Here is a 10,473-nt window from a genome sequence, read left to right as displayed (position 1 = left end):
CGGGAAAAAGTGCGCGAGTTTCATGACAAACTAGAAACCAACCCGCTCATTCAAAGCATGCTTCATTTTTATGTGCACATGTGTAAATATACGTGTTTCGAATACGATCTGTTCATGTACCTTTTAGATGTCCTGGCCAGTCTTCTCATTGCGACCAATTACGGTCGCAATTTTTTTATTTTGAAAGGCAACACGCGCAATGGAAAAAGTAAATTCTTTCAAATGATCTCGAAGGTCTTTGGAGGCTATAGTCATGGTATTCGAGCCGTCAATTTACAAACGACGAGTGGTCAAGGACTATCAGCCCAACCCGAACTGGCCTCTTCGTTATTTTGTTGTCGGGTAGTGACTGTTGAAGAAATGTCGGGAAAATTAAACGAAAACCTCGTGAAAGAAATCACGGGTAATTCGACCACCAGTTTTCGGAATTTGTACGAGCAAAATGTAGGAGCGATTCCCAGTGCCAAACTCATGGCTTCTACCAATACGTTCCCAGTGTGTACGGCCACAGAGGCGTTTAATGATCGCGTGGTAGCGATTCCTTTTGACGCCGTGTTTACGAAAAATGCTCCATCCCTCACCTCAGAACAAGTGATGCAGGATCAATATTTACTCGAAACCAAAGATTCTATCGTCGAAGATTCCTATAAAGGTTTCTTTTTAATGATTTATCTGCATCTGGCCCACAATATTAACATGGAGGACGGCATGATCCGTTACCGTTCCGAACCTGAAATATTAGTAGAATTCAAAAAAGAATTTCTATCTTCGACCGATATTTTTACACAATTCAAACAGTATGCCGATGTACAAATCATTCCCGGTTCTGTTACGACCTTTAACGAACTGAAATCGGCCATTCGACAATTTTTGAAAACGATGCGCGACACCTCCATCCACGAAACGGAACTCATTATGCGTTTCAATGATGAATTTGGACATTTGAAACGGACCGAAATGGATTTCAGTTCCTTTTCAGCCGAAAATAATATTTCCTCGTCTTTGGATATAGTAGAACCCCTTCAGTTTGAAAATGCCGAATTGAATTCGTCTCTCAAACGAAAGCATGACGACGAAGAGGGAGAACACTCAACCACGAAACATTTAAAAGTGGAAGATGAACCCATTGATCTGCCTCAGCATAAAAGACAAGTTATTTATTACGATAATGTTATCATCAAAAATCTGAAAAAAGACAAGAATTACTAACCTTTTTACATATGCATGAGGTAGGTTCCCAATATTTCATTGTGTAATGACTTGGAAAAAACAAAAGTTGACTGAAGAAAGCCAGATTTCAATATGTTTCTTCTTCAAAAACACAGAATCATGTGAAGTGAAACTCGCAATGCTGAAATATATAAGTGAGAGTCCATTCTTAAAAAAGGGTGATGTCCGGTCGATCGAGTCGGGTTGGAAAAATTTCTAACAGCTGAAAAAAAAAAAAATACCCCCCTTTTAGTCTGAAAATTGATGTCTTCAATTCTTAGAAAATTGAAGACATCAATTTCGGAAGAAAAAGGGATTTTTTTTTTTTTTTTTTTTTTTTTTTCAGCCAGCTTCGAGTCATTTTTTCTCTTCTCACTGACTATATATAAGAACGTTGTTCTTACAGTCCTGGTATTGACATTAACGTAGCTGCTAGAATAAAAGCCATTGTAGGTATTTCAGCTAAGCACAAACAGAGGCATGGAAACAACTTTTTAAGAATTTCTTCAACGGGTACCGTGGATTGATAAACGCAGTTTCCTGCAGCATCGCATGTGCGTTTATAATGTTCTGAGAGAAGATACTTGTACTGTTCAAAATAATTCCAGGGAATGAGGACTTTTCCACTACATGTTTTAGCAAAGTAGATTTCACCTTGGGCATTTTCAGGACGTAAGGTTCTTCATTTTTCACTAAATAATATTCGTTCCCTCGGAAATCCACCGGGTATCGTTCTTTTCCGTCCGCGTATTTGGCCAGAACGAATTCGTTTTGAATTTGAATAACGAGGGATTTTTTACGTTGTAGAGGATATTTTTAATTTCCTTTCCGATCTTTGGCATAATATAGAAGGCCGTCTCGGGTTTTAGCGAAAGGATCACCTTTGTCGGGATAGATTTCCCCCTTTTGGGAGTGAATGGCATACCTTTCATGACCATATTCACTTTTCACAAAGACTGGATCTTTTTTTCGATATTTGTAATATTCGCTACCATATCGATTCGGATAAAATTCCATTATATTGCTTTATCTTTTCAAAAATAAATTTCTCGTCTAATGATTTTATTTTTACTTTTCTTCGTGAGCATGTTTAGCTAATAAATATTGATGATATTTATTGCCGTGCATTAAATAATCCATTGTGATCCAAGTATATTTCGGATTCGCGAGCAGTGCGTAAAAATATAAGAGATAGATGCAAGTGATATGGTAATGAGCAGAATCTTTAGGAAAAAACTGACTGGCCATTTTGCGAATAGGGTCTAAGACTTCTTCATTCGATAAAATAAATTCTTCATCATTCCATTCCAGGGCATTAAACAGGGGCTGCTGATCGATTAAAAGATATAGGTGTCCATATTGCGACATATTATCTAACACGTGACGGATATGAGCAACGGCCTGTGATTGAAAATCTCGAACGAGTCGAGGCGTAATCTCAAAAAATAAATTCAGAAACCGGTACGTCGCTTGATAGTTTTCAAGTTGAGGATTTTGCCCAATCACGAATCGGATGAGTCGATCAATCGGTAATTGAATAGTTTTCAAAACAGAAATATCGTAATACTCTGCCATGCTTGTTTAATCCTTCGAACCGAAGAAGAAAAAAAATTAAATTAAATTGAAAAAAAAAATGAATCATTCAACCTTTCTTCCATGGCGAATCACCGAACGGTTCAATCGACAAATAGGTCCCTCCTTTCGATATATTGTTCTTATTTCCCATACTGCCACGTTTAATTTGGAAAGAGATTTAAAATCGACCTTGGGTCTTCAATCTTGGTCCTTAATACAATTTCTACAAAAGTTTCGTCAACATCGAGTGGGTATAGAATATATAACTCTGTTCACTCGCAAGGATAAGATACGTCTAGGACCTATTGCAGTACAAGTATCAGAGCGGATTTGTTTCCAACAATTAAAGAAAAAATATGGAACTCAATCCATCCACTTAGTTGGAGCCACCTATCTAAAAGACAAATTGAGAGATTTTCATGTGATAACCGTAGAGGATTTTAGATTCAATGTTCTCCTGAAACAAGATGACCGATAAAAATAAAACATGGAATCCTATATCGTTCTCAATTTCGAAGGTTTCGAATTGAATGGTGATCCTCTCGCCAAAGAACTCAATCTTTCTTATAATGATGACTTTTCCGACTATATTATTAAAGAAGTGGCTTATATCACCCATGATCGTTCCCAAGGCATTATCTACGTGGAGCCACCCATACCGTGGTCTGAATTATCCTATTCCGCCAAACAAAGTATATCGAGTGTTCATTTACCGTTAGCGGATATAACGCATGGCTTTTCATGGAATGAGGGTCATTTGCCGTACGATCAATTAAAACCGTTTCTCGTAGCTCTAACGGCAGGATATAAAAACATTTACTGCCCTCATTATTGGAAAATTAATGTTTTGTACCAGATACTGGCCCGTCCTATTTATTTCAATTTCGTCTCCAAGAACAAGGAGGCGTTTCATACCGCGCCCATACCAATGAACTATGAATATTCATCGTTTTGTCCGAAACATATAGGTCGGACCAAATATTGTGCTTTCCAAGAAGCTTTGTTTTATTTTCATCGCCTTCAAGAGTACAAGAAAGAAACCTTTCCGTTTGTCATTCATAAATCTTTAGAAAAAAATGAAAAAGAAAGAGACTTACCTCCAACATTATCCAACACGTTATAGAATACATTTTTTTCTTCCCCATGAATGAGTCAACTAGGATCTAGGTGGGTCCCTCTTCAACAGCACGTACACATTTGAAGCAAAACTCGAAATGCTTAAATAGATAAGAAAGAGTTCATTCCTAAAAAAAATGGTGATGACTTGTGAATCCAGTCGGCTGGAAAAAATTTCTCAGAGCTATTAAAAAAAAAAAAAAAAAAAAAAAAAAAAAAAACTTTTTGTTAATTTTTATCATGTCTTCTAGACATGATAAAAATTAACTATCCCCTTTTGTTTTCAATGATGTCTCACCATGTTTCTAAAAATACACCATGACTCATTTATTTCTTGGAATTTTATTTTTAGAAAAGGTGAGTCATGGTCTAATTTTCGAAAGGGTGAGACATCATTCCTAGACAAAAAGAGTAGATAGTTAATTTTTATCATGTCTAGAAGACATGATAAAAATTAACAAAAAGGTTTTTTTTTTTTTTTTTTTTTTTTTTTTTAGCTCTGAAAAATTTTTTCCAACCGACTGGATTGACAAGACATCCCAATCTTTTAAAGAATGGATTGTTTCAGATATTTTTCTTTCTCTCACGACTTTAGTTTTTAAACAGTATATTAATGCAGATTAGGAACGCAAGTATGGCCAAGATACCTATCATAGAAAGAATGATTTTAGTCCAGTTGGTGGTGGATTGATGATTATTTTCGTCAGACTGTATCGGGTTGGCATATATTTTCTTCTTTCTTTTCTTCTTTTTCTCTTCCTCTTCCACTGGATCTTCCTGTCCTGGAAGACCGCTTTCCACTTTCTCGACCACTTTACCCTCCGAGTTATTATATATAACTTTATAGGGTTGGAACCCGTGTCGAGAAGCGCGTTTAGATCTCAAATTGGTCAAATAATCCATCGGTTTCGAATGCGATCGGTACAAGTAGCCTATCAAATTTTCGGGTTCAATTCTAGGGTCTCGTATAAACGCAGGCGTCCAGGGCTTGTCATTTAAATTGGGAACAATGATGATTTGATCACACGTGATGGGGTATGCACTCGCAAAGATTTGTTCCTCACTCACTTTCTTGAACTGGACAATGTACTCGTTATTGTATCGATCGACCGGGTAGTAATATTCACCCAATTTATTTTGAGCGTGCCGGTTTCCTAAAGGTTTTTGGGTAATGCGCTTATCGGCATGAATGATTTCCGGATAGATTTCATTATTGTCTGCATCTTTGGCGTATCGTTTCACGGCCGGATCTTTCATCAATTGATCGTACGATCCTTTGTCCGTCACTAAATATCGTTCGTTGCCGTGTTGATCGACCGGGTAAATAATGACCCCGTTCTTATCATGAGCATAAAAGAATTCTTTCAACCTCGTCATGGCGAATTGACCGCTATCCGGGTAAATTTCGCCTCCATCCGCTTTCCGCCCATACACTTGGTTCTGATCGGTATCTCTTCCAAAGATGACTTGCTGAGTGAAAGGGTGAAGGATTTGATAAAATTCATCGCCTGTAGCATTTTTAGGATAGATGGGTTTACCCTGAGAATTGATAAGATAGAACGGAATACCGTTTTTATCGAGGGCGTAAGACATGTATTCGGGCTTGTGTTCCGTATCGTCGGCGAACAAGGGATATTTTTCATTTCCTGTCTCATCTTTAGCATAATAATACCGCCCGTCGGCATCTCGAACAATCATGTCGTTCCCAAACAAATCTTTGGGATACATTTCGGCCCCGGAATGCTCTTTGGCATAAATTTCTCGACCCTGGTACTTTAGAAAGACGGGCAAGTTATTGATTTTTCCATAATACTCCTCAAATTTTTTTCTCCACCGATATACACGGGTTTTTTAGCATAATGGGGAACTTTATATTTGTCTAGGGCATACAGTAGACTGGGATCGTCAGTGGTAATATATGTTTCAAATTCCCTTCGATCCTTTCTATATCGTTGATTTCCAAGATTGTCGACTGCATAATACTCATCTTTTGCCATCGAAGATCCTTTGGTAATCGTTTTGCTTTATTCGTCATTGTCGTCGTGGTAAATTCTCGGATAATATTCGTCCAAGTTTTCATCTTTCGCATAAATGCCTCCTCCTAAAGCATCTAAGGCCGGTTCGTCCCTATTTCCAATTCGAATATACGTTTCGAGACCGTTGAGTTGCTTGGGATAGTATTCGTCCCCACTCGCTCTCTTAGCGTAATAAGGGGTTCCATCGATGTTCCTAGCCGGCATTTCATTGTGCAAACGATCTCGAGCGTAAATTTCATCGTTGAATTCGTTGACGGGATAATATTCACCTAGCGTATTGTTTCGGAAATACATTTCGTCCTGATCCGGAGAGAGTTCAAACAGCGGTCGTTTTGTGACGAGATTAAACGGGTATTGGAATTTATTGTTCTCTAAGGGAATATAGATCCGTTGACCGTTGGAATCGAGAGGGGCATATTCGATGGGGAATTGATTGACATCGAGTTTTCGAGCATAGTAAGGCTTTTGATGCTCGTCTTTGGCAAAATAGTGTCGATGGTGCTCGTCTAAAGCATAGATCTGTTCTTTGGTCTGAGGATTTTCCGGATACCATTCTTTTCCTCCGTAGAACAGATACACCATTTTTCCGTTTTCCATGGGAAACATAGGTTCCCCATCACTATCAAATCCATATACGGGACGGTTTTGCGCGTCGACGGGTAAAATAGAACGGTTCAGATGATCGACGGCATAGACAGGGGTTATTTTACCGGTAATGGGAGAGATTTGTTTTGCAAACACAATATTTCCATCGGGATCCAGCATATAAAATTCATCTCCTTGTCGATTCTTAGCATAAATCTCATTTCCGTCAGCTAATTTGGCATAGCGCTTATCTGATTTCATTCGATCGGGGTAGTATTCTTCGTAATTCAGGAGATCTCGCCTATGCCGACGAATTATTTCCTCATCCACGTCCATGGGAATATTGCCTACATTATCATTATTAGGAGGATTGTCATGGATTGGAGGAGGATGGTTAGATGGATTGCTTGGAGGGTGATTGTTAAGGGGGTTGTCAACGACTGGGTCTCCTACATAATTAGGAGGAGCTGCTTCCATTCGAAGCAATTTTCCTTCCGCTTTATCAGATTTGGATTTATCCCTTCGAACCATTTTTTTTAATTAATATGAGTTACTTTATTATTATCTCTTCTCTTCTGACTCAGAACAAAGAAAACAAAAATATGGTATCGATCCTCTTATGGATTTTATTATTTCTCTTTATCCACCATCCCGTTTATAATGCTTACCAGAATATTACGTATCGGACCCTTTATTACGAGACATTAGGTCAAGAATAGAGAAGAAGAAGAAAAAAAAACAAATGGATTCCTTAACATTAGGAACGCTTTTAGTCGCTGGAGCGTATACGTCCTTCGTGATCCTGTTTTGTCTCATTTTAACACAAAGCTGGTTCTTTCTCCTTTTCCTCCTCATCAACGGACTCATTTTTCTCTTTCTGGCTTTTGGATACATTCGCAAGCTGACGATTTTTACAACTTTCGGCGAATTGCTCGGCAGTTTGGTGCAAAACAAAGACGTGGGAGATTGGTATTGCCGTTTTCGTCAATGGTGGTTTAAGTAAAGAGAATGGATGCTCAAACCTTTAAACGTTTAAAACGAACTTATTTAGAAGATGAACCGATCGTTTCGAACGAACTCCAAGAAAGCCAGGCTCGTGTTTCACCGTTCGTGGCTCATAAAATTCATGAACTTTTACACTTCAAAACCCCTTCTTCTCCACCTCCTCCTCCGGGTATTGACGTCACCCACTTTACGACCGCTTTCCGAGAAGAAGAGCCCCAACAACGATTAGATGAAGTCGTCGTCACCTATTTATTATTCATGGCCAATTTAATGAACCAAGATAAATGGGGACGGACGTTTCTACGACCTGGAGCTTGGGTAGGCGAATACAGTTGGATTCAACTCTTTAAATTGACCACGTACTGCGTCTTAACGCTCCTGTACCGTATTCGATGGAAAAGCGAATACTTTTTCTTTTTAGACGAAGCGGTGATTGAATTACTCCAGGGGAAAAGTCAGGCGATTCGAGACTTGATGACCCGGATCGGCATTTCCGTATCCCCACAACCTTTTTCAGCCGAAGATTATTTTCATCACATCAATTACCACAACACGTTGGTCTTTGGTCCTTATTACTGGCGGCTTTTACATTGGATGGCCGAAGCGTTTTCGGTTCAGGACGAGCAGGACGAGGATATTCGTCTCGCGAAAACTCTTTGGAGAGACTTTGTGACAGAATCTTTATATCGAACTCTCCGATGCGGGATTTGTGTGTATCATTACTTATCCAAACTCAAAACGTATAAAGAACGGTTTTTAGGCGAACACTTTGCCCACGTCTGGTTTCAATTTCATAATGAAGTGAATGCCAGTCTTCAAAAGCCACCTTATCCTGAATCGGAATTCCAGAAAGATCAAGAATATATGCGAGCTGCGTTAAAAAAATAAAGAAGCATGGGATCTTTTCTGATTCGTCTCGGGAATCAAGTATGCGGAACAACCAGCATGGGTTCCATTCAAGATCTTTTCAAGAAATGTCAAGATGCACCCGTGACCGTTGTATTAGGTAATTTAGGAAGGCATCCTTCCCTCTTATCCTATCATTTGGAAACCCTTTTTGTTCGACATCATAAAACGGTCCATATTCTTCTCGACGATTCCAACGATTGGTTCGTCAGCGGGTTAGATCCGTCTTACGAATGCGACGGCACGCATTGCGATCTTCTCATCTGGATCGAACCGAATTTTGGAGACTCGGTGGTCAAACCAGCCTATGCCGATCGTCTCATTGTTTTCACGAGCCATCTTCATCTCAATTTATCTAATTGTCAGTTACTGAATTATCATTTAGGCGATCCCTACGACCTTCCTTCCAGTACCATGAAACCGTGGATCGAAGATGAGGCTGAAATATATCCACACAATGAAGTGCTGTACCCAAGGAAATATCAAACTGGGAGATGGTGGAAGCAAGTCGAGAATGAAATGGATGTTGTCTTTCATTTGAAACTGTGTCGGACAGCTCAAGAATGCTATCTCAGCATGTTAAACGCTCTCGAGATTGTTGGAAAGTATCGTCCCAAAACCTGGCGATTCCTTCTTTCCGAATATATGAAAAAGTCATTGGCTTTAAATCTTCGGATGGGATTAAAGAAATGGGATGAATATCAGTCCCAATCCATTCCATCGGTTCGAGTCCAATCCCTACATCCGTCATCGGCTAATTTACTCAAACCCATCTATGGTCTCGATTCCTTTTTCCAGTCTCAATTAGTTTCCTCACTCTGGTTTTCTTCCTCAGGTTCGATTGATTCTGTTTCCTCCTCCTCTTCCTCCTCAGAAGTTTCCCAAGGTCCCAATAATTCATACATGAGTAAATCATCTAAATCAGCCTCATCGTCTGAAAACCTGATGCGGTTTTCATAATCGTAAATTACATCATATAAAAAAGAACGTCGAAAAGGGAGAAACATAGAAATTAATTTCTGCAGGGCATCTTCAAACGGTTCTCGGCAGACAGGACACGTCAATGCTTTTTCTCTCCAAATGTCAATACATTTCGTGTGGAACTGATGTTGGCACGTTAAAGTAGAAATGGTTTCTACATCTTCGACAATGAGTTCGTCTAAGCAAATTGGACAACATTCGGCCATTTTGTTTCTACTGTTTCTTCTTATTATTATAAATATTTTTTTTTTGATTCAAAAACCTATTTAAAAAATTATAAATAAGTAAGAGTTCTTCATTATACCAAAAATAAAAGAAGCATCATGTCTCCCTCAAAAACTAGTAAATTAGTCTACTCTATTTATGAAAATCAATATGAAACTTGGTGTTTACAAATGCATAAAGATCTAAATCATACCGAAACACTTCAAGAATATCACCAATATCTTATCGATCAAAAACAACGTTCCGCGAAATATATTTCAAACGCTTTAAATGCTATTCGACGAAAATGGTTCTTACCTTCTGCAGATGAGGTGGTGGTCAAGAAACCTCGTCGTCGAAAACACCAACGTTTTACAGCAGAGTAGATGAATCAAATCCGTAATCACTGTCTCTCCAATTATGAAACAGATGAACTGTCGCTGATAGTCTTATTACTGTTAGAAACGGAATTGAGGATGATTCACATCTTGGGCTATCTAAACGATGATCCAGAGAAACGAAAAGCGTTTGTGTCTAAATCTTTAGAAGTCTATAAGGATCCAAATCAGATAAAGTTATTCCAGTTTCTTTTCAATGCTCCTCCATCCAAACTATTTGGAAAAAATCATTACCAGTATTTATTTAATCTAAAGCGACAATTGAAGAAACAGTATAACATCAAAGGGGCTTCCTTCGAAATGCTGAAGCGGTCTCGATATCTCGTGAAAGCAAAGGAACGAATGAATCAGAACCCAGTGAGTGAAACTTATATATCGACTTATATATCGTTATCAACATCTCCAAAAAAAGAAAGTGGAAAATATTTCTCAAAAAAATCTAATGTGGTATTTAAAAA

Source organism: Stegodyphus dumicola, chromosome 4 (genome assembly GCF_044657685.1).
Source record: "Stegodyphus dumicola isolate Sdum_Otavi_A_Nest chromosome 4, ASM4465768v1".
NCBI classification, from domain to species: Eukaryota; Metazoa; Arthropoda; class Arachnida; order Araneae; family Eresidae; genus Stegodyphus; species Stegodyphus dumicola.
Note: the sequence above shows the minus strand (reverse complement) of the source record.